This window comes from Ipomoea nil, unplaced genomic scaffold (assembly GCF_001879475.1).
Source record: "Ipomoea nil cultivar Tokyo-kokei standard unplaced genomic scaffold, Asagao_1.1 scaffold0482, whole genome shotgun sequence".
In the NCBI taxonomy this organism is placed as follows: domain Eukaryota; kingdom Viridiplantae; phylum Streptophyta; class Magnoliopsida; order Solanales; family Convolvulaceae; genus Ipomoea; species Ipomoea nil.
Window position 1 is genome coordinate 4487580 of NW_017616910.1, and position 13696 is coordinate 4501275.

Consider the following 13696-nt stretch of genomic DNA (forward strand, 5'->3'; position numbering starts at 1 on the left):
AGCCTGTTAGTAACATTTTTTTTTTCAGAAAATGGCATGTGATGAAAATAGACTTTGATGCCAATACTTGACTAAATTCATAAAACATTTGTGACTAAAATGCCTTTTTTGCTTATTTCTTTTGCAGTATAGAGCTTTCTAAAATATTTTTTTCTGACTAATTGCTTATAGCTGTTACAGTATTACAATATAGAGCCTGTTAGTAACATTTTTTTTTTCTTCAGAAAATGCCATGTGATGAAAATAGACTCTGATGCCAAAAATGTACTAAATTCATAAAACATTTGTGACAAAAATCCTATTTGGCTTATTTCTTTTGCAGTATAGACCTTTCAAAAATGTTTGTTATCTAAAATGTATATTACAGTAGATTACAATATATCTAAAATTTAGATAAAAAATGTGTTTTAACTAAAATGTATATTACAGTATAGAGCCTTCTAACATGTTTTTTATTTGACCAATTACAGTAGATGAGTAAATTTAATAGGACTTAAATTAGGTCTACTTAGTTTGACTTGAACTCTAGGAATTCCTCAAAATCCTCATTGAACCAAAGCTTGATAGCATCGTATGAGTTGGTGATTCTCACCTCACCTAAAAAAAAAAACCATACATATATTAGTTAACTGGACTGAGTAATAGAAATTAGACTGAACAGTATAGAGAAACTCATCACTAACCACTTTAGCTCGACAGCACCGAATGACTACAATAAGTGGTTCTTTCGAATCACTATTGTAATACGGCATAAGAGAAGATACATGTTCATTCCACAGTGTACATGTCAGGGTGTTTTCATTGACATCCAATCAGTAAAAAACAAATACTGTATTAAATACTAAATACAGTAATCAGTTCAAATTGAATCAAAGTAGATTTTTTCTAAAACTTACGCATTGTCTTCAATTTGAAAGTCAATAAGTCGTGTTGCCTTTCCACCTATAATCTTATCCACAGGATTATAGATCTCAATGAACCGACCAATAACATCTGCCAAGTTAGAAAGAAATACAATAAGATGTTAATAGTTAAGTTTATTAAGATAGTAAAAAAAATTAACAAAAGTAGGGATAGTACCAATAAGTTCCTTATCATTAACATCGGCAGGATCTTTCAAAGAAATGAAACTCTTTAAGCGAAACATCTTTAAAGGAAAGCCTATAGAATGTATCTCCTTCACTTGTGTTTTATAGTTGAATTTTATCATGAACTCATGTTGTGTAATCTTGTAGACATAGTAATTTGTGGCAGCCATGAAGTTTTTAATTTCGAACAGTTTGCCCTCTTGTAATATTTCTCTATATTTGACAATATCTTTTTTTTTTTTTTTTTTGAATGGTGGCATGAATGTAGTCTCCCTGCCAATCACAAAAAAAAGATAATTTAGTAGGATTTGAAATAGGATTAGATTAGTAGATAGCAGTAATATGATGCATTGAAAAAAAAAATAACAGTACCTCTTCATCATGGAACAACACTTCCATACTCTTACTGGTTTGGCCCTCTCCCCTTTTCTCAGGCACTTCGTATACTCGTACTGCTCTCACCCTGATTGCCCTTAGCTGGTGTTCAGATTTGATTTTTTTCACAGCAATGAACATTGAAGGCATTTTGTTCAACCAAAACTGACTTGAAATTATTGGACAGTAAACTGATTTTCGGAAGGGTTTTTTGCATCAAGAAGCTGGTTATTTATAGAGTGTGAAGATTTGAACATTGCAATGATATGACCAGCAGCCACTTTATGGAAAATATAAGATCTCATTGAATATTTAAGATGCAGATTTAAACTCTTCGTATTCTCTCTCTCTCTCTCTATATATATATATATATATATATATATATATATATATATATATATATATGTGTTTTTACTGTGAGCATCTCTTTAGTTAGGCTTTTGTTATCCGATTATGATAATGATTTAGTTTAGACTACCAAGAGTTCTACATTAAATGAACTCCTTGGGAAGCAAGGGTTGTAGGCTGGTTATATTTGAATTGATTTAGAATACGAATAGTTTTGTCTATCAAAACGGCCAGGCAGATTCCCAATGTATAATATCATTACACGCGCAAAAAAATAGCCGGATATTCTATGTATGATACATTATCAAAACGTCGTAGTATCAAATGGGCGGGAAAAAGTATTGACAAAAACTTCTTGCTTTATTATAGAGTTAGATTAGATTTTAAAAGAAAATGACATTTAATATCAAATAATTCATTTTGTGTCAAGAATGGGATTTGAACCCATGCCCTTTCGGACCAGTACCTAAAACTGGCACCGTAGACCAACTCGGCCATCTTAACTATGATATTTGAATATTAAATAATTTATTTTGTGTCAAGAATGAGATTCGAACCCATGCCCTTTCGAACCTGTTATGATATTGGATATCAAATAATTTATTGTGTGTCAAGAATGTGATCGATGGATTCGAAGACGAGGATCTGGTTGCAAGGAGTACGAAGAAGACGAAAACCACACAGGAGGCGCTGGCGGGAAGTCATGTCGAGGGAGAAGCGATGGAGGGGGTGGAATCCAACGAAGGATCGAGATGAGGAAACAATAGTTGTAGAAGGTCTGAAACCTTACTGGAGTGAATGTGAGTATGAGAGATGAGGTGGATGAAGTTTCTGATGACGGAGAAGGAGGAGGTTGGTTGTCCCATAATCAGACTGTCCAAGGAGGAAAAACGTAATCTGAGGCGCCCATAGAAACAATCATTGATTATTAAGGTCCTAGGAAGAAGAGCGGAGTACAACTATCTGTTAAACAAGATCAAAGCTTTGTGGAGACCTAAGTCTATAATGGAGATGGTAGCTCTCGAGAACGACTACTGTATTGTCAAGTTTGGATCTGCGGATGACTATGATTTCGCCAAATTTGAAGGGCCTTGGATGGTTATGGTGTTAAATAATAAATGATTGCAAGAAACAACACTCTGCATTATTGCTTTAGAACTTTAGCCTTAAATAGGTCATACAAGAACATAATATAGCTAAACAGAAGCAAATAAAAAACTCCTACAATTAAGGAGAGCCAATACATGTGCTAGTGTAAAACATAAAACTAGGACAACTGTAGAAATAATCTTACTGACTTAATTCATTCAACATTTCTTCTCTTAAATTGAAGATCTTCAGAAATTTCAATTTAAACAAATTCACAAAGTCCCAGCATCCTTATCTTCTGAAATGCAGATGCCTTTAGAGGCTTAGTCATAATGTCAACAAGTTGGTCTTCACTTTTGTAGTAGAAAAGATCAATTGTTCCATCTCTTGTGAGATCCCTAAGGAAATGAAATCTCACGTCAATGTGTTTGCTCCTCCCATGTAAAACTGGATTTTTTTGAAAGTTTGATGGTAGAGCTATTATCACAGTAGATTGGGAGTTGGACCTTCTTGCTTGAAATTTAATTCTCCAAGTAAATTCCTCAACCAAATTGCTTGGCAGGCACAGTTAGTTGCAGGTACAAACTACTCTTCCGTTGTTGATAAAGTGACAATTGGTTGATTTTTGGAAGACCATGAGATGGCTCCTAAACCAAGCATAAAAGCGTATCCGGATGTGCACTTCCTATCATCTTGATCTCCTACATAATCACTATTAGTAAAACCATATAAATTTGGTTTTTCACCTTTCTTGTAGAACATACTATAATTTGTTGTTGCTTTTAAGTACCGAAGAATCATTTTTTACAGACAAAAAATGAACCTCCTTTGGATTCTCCATATACTTGCTTATCAGACTCACAACATGCATAATATCAGGCATTGTGGCTATCAAATACACTAAGCTTCCTACCAAGTGCTTGTAAAGAGTGCTATCAATATTTTTCCCTTCCGGATTTTGAATAAGTTTCAGACCCACTTCAGTAGGTGTTCTAACTGAGTTGCAATTCTCCATTCCAAACTTATTCTAAATCCCATGCACATACTTATTTTGAGAAATAAAAATCTCTTTAGCAGTTTGCATTATTTCTATACCAAGATGGCAAGATAATAATGCATCATCCCAAGGTCAGTCATATCAAATTCACGCATCATACTTTGTTTAAATTTGTCAAACAAAGAAACATCATTTCTGGTGAAAATAAGATCATCAACATATAAACACACAATCAACATTTTCCCATTTGTTTCAATCTTAACAAAAAGTCTGTGTACATATGGACATTTTGTGAAACCTTCCCTTAAAAAATAAGCTTCAATACGGCTATACCATGCACGATGAGCTTGTTTTAGCCCGTATAAAGCCTTTTTAAGTTTATAAACTTTAGTCTCAATGCTAGACTTCTCATATCCCGAAGGTTGATCAATAAATACCTGCTCCTCAAGTTCACCATGTAGAAAGGAAAATTTCACATCTAATTGATAAATAGGCCATGAATGTTGTGCTGCCAATGCAATAACCAACTTGATTGTGTAATGTCTTGCTACGGGGGCAAAACTTCTTTATAATCTATTCCAAACTCTTGCTTATAGCCTTTAGCCTCTAAGCGGGTCTTGAATTTATCAATTTCACCATTCGGTTTCACTTTTGTTAAACCCACTTGACACCAACTGTTTTATGTCCATCTGGAAGCTCAGTTAGCTCCCATGTATCATTTCGTTCAATGGATGTGATATCTTCATCCATTGCTTGCCATTTTGATTCTTTAATTGCTTCTTCAAATGTTATAGGATCACAATATGAAAATAAGGCAAAATGAGTAAGTAAGTCTTCAACATTGTTTACCTCATAATCAGCCATCCAAGTGGGTTTTCTTGGAATCCGTTGAGAACGTCGGAGTTGATTATCTGAAGATTCTGATGCATTATTTTAACCATTTGAATTTTGTTGGTTAGTGTCCATAGGTTGTTGCCTCTGGTCTCCCACATCATTTCCTTCAAAATTGACCGAAATTCGTTGCCAAGCTACCCCGTCATTCCAAGGCAAAAAATTGTTTCATTAAATACGACATCACGACTGATAATTATTTTCTTAGTGATATGACTATAAAGCTTATAGGCCTTTGATTAAGTACTAACACCAAGAAAAATGCATACTTCACCTTTATCGTCAAGTTTAGTCATCCTTTGGTCGGGAACATAGGCGTAGGCAATACACCCAAAAATTCTGAAATAATCCACATCCGGTCTCAGTCCACTCTATGTTTCTTCTGGTGTTATATTTTGAACAGCAAAAGTAGGACTTCAGTTCAAAATATGAACACTCCAATTCACAGCTTTTGACCAAAAAGACTTTTGGAATGTTACTTCTTTTCATGAGGCTTCGCACCACATTTAAAATAGTGCAATTTTTGCGTTCGCAAACACCATTTTGCTGTGGTGAGTGCGTTGCTCTAAGTTGCCTCTTAATTCCATGATCATCACAAAATATTTTGAACTCCTGTGACATATACTCACCACCACGGTCCGTATGAAGAACTTTGATTGGATGACCTTTTTTCCCTCTCAACAAGCACTTTAAAGTTGTTAAAAGTGTTAAAAGCTTTATATTTTTCTTTCAAGAAATAAACCCAGAGTTTTTTGCTAAAATCGTCAATGAAAGTAAGTATTTGTTACTTGCATTTGAAAGTGGATTTATCAGCCCGCAAATATCGGAGTACACCAATTCTAACACCTTCTTCGCTCTCCAGGATGTTAGTTTAAGAAATTGCTTACGGTGTTGTTTGCTAATAACACACTCTTCATAGACTTGAGAGGGAACTGAAATTTGAGGAAGACCAGAAACCATATTTTTCCGTTATAGAGTTCTCAACCCACCAAAGTTTAGGTGACCGTAGCGAAAATGCCACAGCCAAGCTACATCATCTAGCTTTGATGTGAAACATGAGTGAGAGGAATGGCGAAGATAAAGTGGAAACATATGATTTTTCGTCATTTTGACTCGAGCAATCAAGCTAAAATTTTCATCTCAAATTCGACATTCTCAGATCATGATCAAAATCTCATACCTCTTCTCTTGAAGTTGACCCAAACTGAGAATGTTGGCTTTTAGTTCCGGAACAAAAATAACATTGGATATGGTGTGATTGATTAGAACTCTCTCTTATTTGTAGAGACACCATTCCTTTACCCAGAACTGCTACACTGGAATTTTCACCGAACTTGCACAGTGTTATGGAAAGACTCATCCAAGGTGGTGAAGGTTTCTTTATCTCCACACATGTGGTTGCTGCAACCAGAGTCTAAGTACCACATGTTTTGATGAGTTTCCTCACTAGCCTGACACGCTAACAACAAAGAAATTTCTTCTTCTTTTATACAAAATTAGTACTTTCCTCATTTTGTTTGTTCAAATTAGTACGACATTCTGATTTATAATTGCCCATACTTATGACATCTATAGCACTCAATATTTGACTTGTGTGCTGATTTTGTTGAGTGATGGCCTCCTTTCCCACGACCTCTGTTACCTCTACCTCTCCCACGACATCTTCCTCGATTACCACCATTAGTTGTCGATGACTGGTTTTGTGTTGAGACTTTTAAGGCTTGCTCAGCCTCATTATCATGATGGTTCAACTTTCTTTCATGAACTAAAATAGAACTTTCTAGTTCATCAAGTATCAACACATCCAAGTCATTTGCCTCCTCTATAGCGTAGACAACAAAATTATATTTTGTTGTCATAGATCGAAGTATTTTTTCAATGACAACACTATCTTCGGCTTTGTCACCACGGATCAACAATTTGTTGACTATTGCCATAGTTCTTGAATAAAATTCTGTGAAATTCTCGCCTTCTTTCCTTCGAAGTGTTTCGAACTCTGACTGAAAATTATACATGAAGCTGTAGCATCTTCGACTTTGTGTTTCCATGACATTTCTTCTTCAGAGAATCCAAAATGTCTTTAGAGGTATCCTTTTTAAGGATAGTCTCCAGAACAGTCCGATTAATTGCTTGGAAGAGATAGTTCTTAGCTTCGAGATCTTTCAATCTCAACGCCACCTTCTGAGTTTTAAACATCGCAGCGGTTGATTCTGCTACTGTAGGTTCGATCACCTCCCACAACTCTTTAAACCTCAGAAAATTTTCCATCAACATACTCCAATAATCATAGTGACCATCGAAGCGTGGAATTGCAGGTTGAACAAAGTTTTCTACGACCATTTTGCTTGGGAGAAATAGTGGAATATATGCAACTCTCACTCAATTGTGTTTCACTCACTCACTGGTGGTAGCTCTGATACTACTGTTAAATAATAAATGATTGCAAGAAACAACGCTCTGCATTATTTCTTTAGAACTTTAGCCTTAAAAAAGCCATACAAGAACAGAATATAACTAAACAGAAGTAAATAAAAAAAAAACTCTTACAGTTAAGGAGAACCAATACATGTGCTAGTGTAAAACATAAAATTAGGACAACTGTAGAAATAATCTTATTGACTTAATTTATTTAACATATGGACCATTATCTCATCGTGAATGAATGGTCGCCTAACTTTGATCCTATGCGTGAAATGACAAAGAAGATATTGGTTTGGGTCAGATTTCCGTCATTGCTGATTGACTACTATAACTACGACTTTTTGCAAAAGATTGGTAAGAAAATATGAAGGTCGATCAAGATAGATGATGCGACTAGCTTTGTTTCAAGGGGGAAGTTCACCAGAATGTGTGTTGAAGTGGATATTACCAAGCCTTTGCTATCAAAATTCATCCTCAGAAACAAAGTTCTCTGAATCGAATAAGAAGGTCTTTACTTGGTTTGCTTCAATTGTGGGATGTATGGTCATAGAGAGGAGTCATGTCCGATGATCAACCCGAAAAAGGGAGAAGATGAAGGGCAGATGCAGGCGATAACATGGGAGGATGAAATGAGGAAGAGGACTGAAACGGATAACATGGATTGTTAGAGAAAGCATGTGTGGTCAACGCCAAAATTAAAAGAGTCGTTTGGTCCCTGGATGTTGGCAGCGAAAAATTCACATCATGGCAAAATTAGTAACGGAAAGGGAGTGGGCTTTGGTAGGGGAGGAAGCCAAAATCAAGGAGAACACGCTACCGCCAAAAGTCAATGAGCAGCATGGAAAATCAAGATTTGCAGTGTTGGATTCCGAGGGTGGTGATGGAGATGAGACCCAAAATGAAATAGAGGAAATACCTGAGGAAAGCCCATTGACAAGAGACCCATTAACAAGCAAATGAAAAAGGCTTGTGATCCAAATAAATGAGAAACAACTTAGGAACAGTCCATAACCTTTTGGAAATGTGGGTTGTATTATGAGCACCTCTAACACTCGCCATCATAGAACCAAGGAAGGCAGTCTTCGAAATAAGTAGGAAACAGCTCAAGATGAACATACGATAGTCCGAGGAAATAATATTAATGGGACAAGCATGAGTAAACTTGCGGATACTATTTGCCGTAAACTTGCGTTTGATCAATGGATGCGTATTAAAGCGTCTGGCTTTAGTGGAGGTATATGGATCATGTGGAATGACAGTTGGAAGGAATCAAGAGAACACTTGTTAACAAGAGAAGTAAATGCCTCATTAAGCTAGAAGCTAACTTGAGAAAGGAACTGGATGATGTGCTTCATGAAGAAGAATTATATTGGTTTCAAAGGTCTAGAGAGCAGTGGATTTCGTCTGAAGATCGGAATACGCAATTCTATCACACGACGACCAAAATTAAAGGGCTCGGAACACTTACATGACCTTAATTACAAAGGACGGTAATAGAATAAAGAGTTAATTCTACCAGGGTCCCTTGTATTTGGTGGCAATTCCAATTTTAGTCCCAGACTATCGTTTTTGCCATTTAACATCCTAGACTATTATTTTTTTTTAATTTGGACACTTTTAGTCCTTCTCATGACATTTTCTATTTTTAGTAAGTGCATTTTTGTCTCTTCATATTTTTCTTCTGTTAGTTTTTTATTTTTATTTTTATTTTTTATTTCAACCGGTTTAATTGGTTTAGGACTTTCCTAAAATCCGGTTGAAAAATATTATTACTAAAAATCAAAGGTTACCTAAAGTTATAAACCAATTAAACCGGTTGAAACCGAAAATATAATAAAAGAAAAATATGAAGAGACAAAAATGTCATTACTAAAAATAGAAAGAGTGATGAGAATGACTAAAAGTGTCCAAAAAATAATAGTCTAGGGATGTTAAATAGCAAAATCGATAGTCTGTGACTAAATTTGGAATTGCAACCAAAGACAAGGGACCTCCAGTGAAATTAACTCTAGAATAAATGATGATAAGCAATTGAAACAGTTGGTGAGAGACTTTTATAAACATCAATTTTATAATGCCACTATGTATTTTTTAAGTGTATATATATATATTATCGTTACGGTATTTGCACTAATTTGATAAATCAATCATTATATTATGGAATATGAGTCATGATCCACTTTGTAATGTGAACCTCCGATATTAAGTTCATTTTGAATACATTAAATGTTTATTTCTTGAAAGTTTATTATTTGTATATTAAAAATGAGTAAATTATCAAATTGGTCATCGACTTATTTTTTTGACCGATCAAGTCATCAACTATTCAATTTATGACCGATATGATTCTTTGTCTGTTTGGGGGTTAACTCACCGTCTCTTTTGAGGGCAAAATAGGACTTTCATTACTGTTAAAGTTGATGAATTTGATACTGAATTCATTACTGTCTTGCTTGCTATATTTGAAGGGAATTTGGGAATTGAATTTTGAGAATTATTTTCTTAAAGAAATATAATACTTTTAGAGATGAAGGCTGAGACGGAGGGTAGTGTGATAGCTGGCGAGCTGGACAGTGGACCTTCGTCTTCACTCCCCTTCGCCCTCTCTTCCTCTCTCAACCAGGTCGACGGCGAAGCAGTAACAACATACTAGTGACCTTCTCTCTCTCTCTCTCTCTCTCTTGGCGCGAGAAATCGCATCCTCCTCTCTGGTTTCCTCTCTAGCGAGCTGCCATGGTTGGGAAAAGAGTGAAAGCTGAAAATGTTAATTAGGAAGAAAGAATGAGGGAAAAGAGTAAAAGTCATATTTTTCCTTCAAAAGAGACGACAAGTTAACCCCAATCGGTCATGAATAGTTGATGATTTAATCGGTCAAAAAAATAAGTCGATGACCAATTTAGTACTTCTACTATAGTCGAGGGACCATTTTAATACTTTAATCATTAAAAATTTAAATCTTCAGAACACAAATAATGAACATTTAAGCCTTGTTTGGTTAATGGCGAATCCGCTATAATTTTAATGAATCCGTCATTATGGCATTTTGACTTCAGTCAAAACGCCAAACACCATGTTTGGTTACTCAGCAGTTTGAAGCAACGGTTTGCTCCAAACCGGTGAAATCCCAAACGATGCTAAGAGTAGCATTTGGGGTTGGTGTTTTGGGAAGGAATTTTCCTTCCCCAAAACACACTCCATTTAATTATTATTTATTTAAGTATAAAAAAAAAATTAACGTTACAGTTTAAGAAGCCTAAGACTTCTTTCTCTTCACTTGCCCATCTGATGTGGGATGAGCAAGATAAACTGAGGGGCGTTGAGCTCCCTTCTATAAAGGAGCTCAACCCTCACTTTTTTTAATCTCTCGATGTCGGATTCTGATCCCACATCATTTTTGTTTTTGTTTTTTATTATTATTATTATTATTATTATTATTATTATTATTATTATTATTATTATTATTATTATTATTATTATTGTTGTTGTTGGTGTTGTTGTTGTTGTTGTTGTTATTAGTATTAGTATTAATATTAGTATTAGTATTATTGTTATTGTTATTGTTATTGTTATTGTTGGTTTTTGGGCCCAGTGAGGTCCAACACAACCTTAGTTGGTGGATACACCTTTCAACAAAGCTACTAAAAATAGAATATAACAAGAAGTAGTAGTGAACGTCTCTCTCTATTCTCTAGGCATGGACTCGCCCAGTTTACAAGGGTGGAGGAGCCTTTATATAGCAGACCCTTCCTTCAGCTGAGTTAATGTTCATTGAAGGCCGCCTTCAAGGCTAATTATACCTTGGGGCCGTTGGGTGCCGTTACCGGGTCGGCCAACGGCTCCTTGGGATTTCCTAACGGCTCGCTTGGCCGAGCCCTTTGAATGCTGCAATGAATGCTTCTCAATGGCTCTAAGCCGAGTGTCCTCCTTAGCCTGGGCCTGGGCCGACTCCTAGGCTCAGCCCAGGCCTCTTCCGGGTTTTATTACTGACCTTTATTCTCACTTTTTGGGCCGTTACATACCCCTTTCTGGGCTCTTCTCCATCCTGGGCCTCTTCTCTTGGGCCTGCCTTCTTGGGCCGGGGTCCTCACCCCATCAACTAGTCCCTCACTTTCTCATACCCGGCCCTCTAATTCGGGTGTGGAAAAGTAGTAACTTTTCTTCCTCCTAATCAGCAAATCTTCTCTCTGAATTGCCCAAATAATGTCCTGATTTTCTGTTATCTTTCCTGATTCGCCGGAGGCGTTTGGATTCTTCCTCTTTCCTGGAGGATCCTATAAATAGTCATTTAACTTCTTCACCCTCTCACCATCTCATTGATCAATCATGGGTCGCTCACCTCTGAAGGGAAAGCGGATAGATTTTGGGTTGCCTCGACGCCCTCTACCCCTAAGCGGTCAAAACCCGAGAGGGAGGGCAAGAAGAAGGCTCCTCGGCTTGCCTCTTGGAGACCTTCCACGGGTGCCACTTCTTCAATTCCACAGCCGCCGACTCCTATTTCTTCTTTCACGGCTAACGTCCCTACCTCTGCCGACTCGCTTCCTCCGGCTACGGCCAGGGTTACTGCGCAGGACGGATCTTTTGTTGAAGTGGCCATCCCGGAGCAGTTATCCTTCCGTTTGACTTTCACCATTCCACTCGATGATCTGGACGGGCCAGCTATGGACCTGATGATTGATGCTCATTTCGCTTGATACCTGGAGCTGTACCGGATGACGAGGAGCCGGTGGTGCCGCCGATCATACCAGCTTTCTGGGATTCCTTCTGCCCGTCTCCTTCTGGACCATTAGGGGAGATGTTCTTTAGGAGTGACCCTTCCTCCCCGGGCGAATGATCGCTTCAACTGGAGTCCACCTCCGCATTTCCAAGAAGGCCATAAAAAGGAGCACTTTATTTATTTTCGTTATGATGTAATAAGCTCCTTCCTTTATGTGTTGTTTCTCTTGATGAATAATATCATCCTTTATTTCCGTGATCCCCGCCTTTTTCACTCGCCCAAGTTTGTTGGTCGACTTGCATCGGAGTCGGTCAAATGACAAATCTTTAAAGTCTGACATCTGCGATCCTTATCCTGGGGAGATCTTCACCTTTTCAGTCTAGCGTGCGAATCTTTTCACTTCCCGAGCGCTGTTGATGGAACTATTCTCTGACAAAGATTCTCAAATCTTATCTAACCTGTGTTTTGGCAGTTATGATTCTTTCCGTGATTCCTGCCTGGATATTCGCTCCCATTTTGGGCTATATAAAGGGTCATTCTCGCTTGGCCTTCCTCACACTTTCTGATTTAGCAACTTCCACCATGAGTTATCGATCCAACGACCATGGCTTCTCCATTCGCCTAAAAGAGCAGGCTCCGCTAGAGAAGCTGAGGCAAAAGAGGTTGGCCAATGGTAGCCGCCTGTCGGGGGATTCTTCCTCATATCCTATTGTGGTGCCGCCGGACATGCTAGATTTGATCCTGGTGGACTCGGACGACCGCCAAGTGGAGCCGGTAGCAGAGGAGTTAGCACCCACCGAGGAGGAAGTGTGGGAGGTTCCTCCTCTTTTCGGGGTGGCTATGTCTCCTAGTGCCCTTGAGAGGCCTCTCCAGATGATTGATGATGGGAAGCTTGCCGTTTACCTGGATGATGTGCAGGAGCCGGAGCCGATTCCTCCACCCTTCCGTCCTCAGTTTTTCCTGGAAGGTCCGCCTTCTGTTCGCCCAATGGAAGAGAAGACCAAGCCGTAAATTGTCCTTTCCTTTGTACTTTCTTGGCCGGGATGTAAGCCTTTGTTGTTTTCTAATCAATAAACTATTGTTTCGTCTCTTTACTGTGTGTATCGTTTATTATCCTCTGCATATCGTCAACCGACTCCTCGCCCTTTTATCTTATTTCCCCTTACCTGGGGTCGACGCAGACCTCTTTGTCCGACTCGCGGACCCGGTCTTTTTCCGCCGGGAGCTATTCATGGCGACTGATGGGCTTGGCCCGTCGATCCCCTTGAGATATCTCCGACCCGTGCTCGGATAGCCCAGAGGCCATGCCCTGCAATGGGCCTCCTGCAAACAGGCCCGGTCATCTCTACCCGTCTCTGACCTAGGGTAGACGCGCCGTCACAGGCTAACCCTAGGCCTGAACCGTCACTCCGCCTTTCGAGGCCATTAATTGCAAGTGTCTCTTCATATCTTGTCAACCCTTACTCTTCTCCAATAGATGCGCGACACGTGGCTGTACCTTGGGATTCTTCCCAATTTAAATTCCCCTTTCTTCCCTCCTCTTCTCGCTTACTTTCTCCATACCTCTTTCAAAAGAACTCTCGAGAGCGCATCAACCTTCTCCTGCACTTTCTTCCCCCCGGATTTCCAGGTTGGTACCATGTCGTCTTCCCCTTCTTCTCCTTCTTGTCGCTCTGCGGGATCTCCCGCCTCGACTTCCTCGTCTGCTTCTTCTTCATCTTCTAGCCCTCCCCGTCGCATGGAGATTCCGTCCGATTTCCCATCGGCGTCATC

The 13696-nt window shown here is 38.4% G+C and overlaps 1 non-coding gene across 1 annotated transcript; it reads right to left on the minus strand.

Moving 5' to 3' along the window:
• Positions 1-2234: 2234 nt before the first annotated feature.
• On the minus strand, positions 2235-2315 carry TRNAL-UAG. The gene has a single exon. It is a non-coding gene; the product is annotated as a tRNA-Leu (tRNA).
• Positions 2316-13696: the final 11381 nt, after the last annotated feature.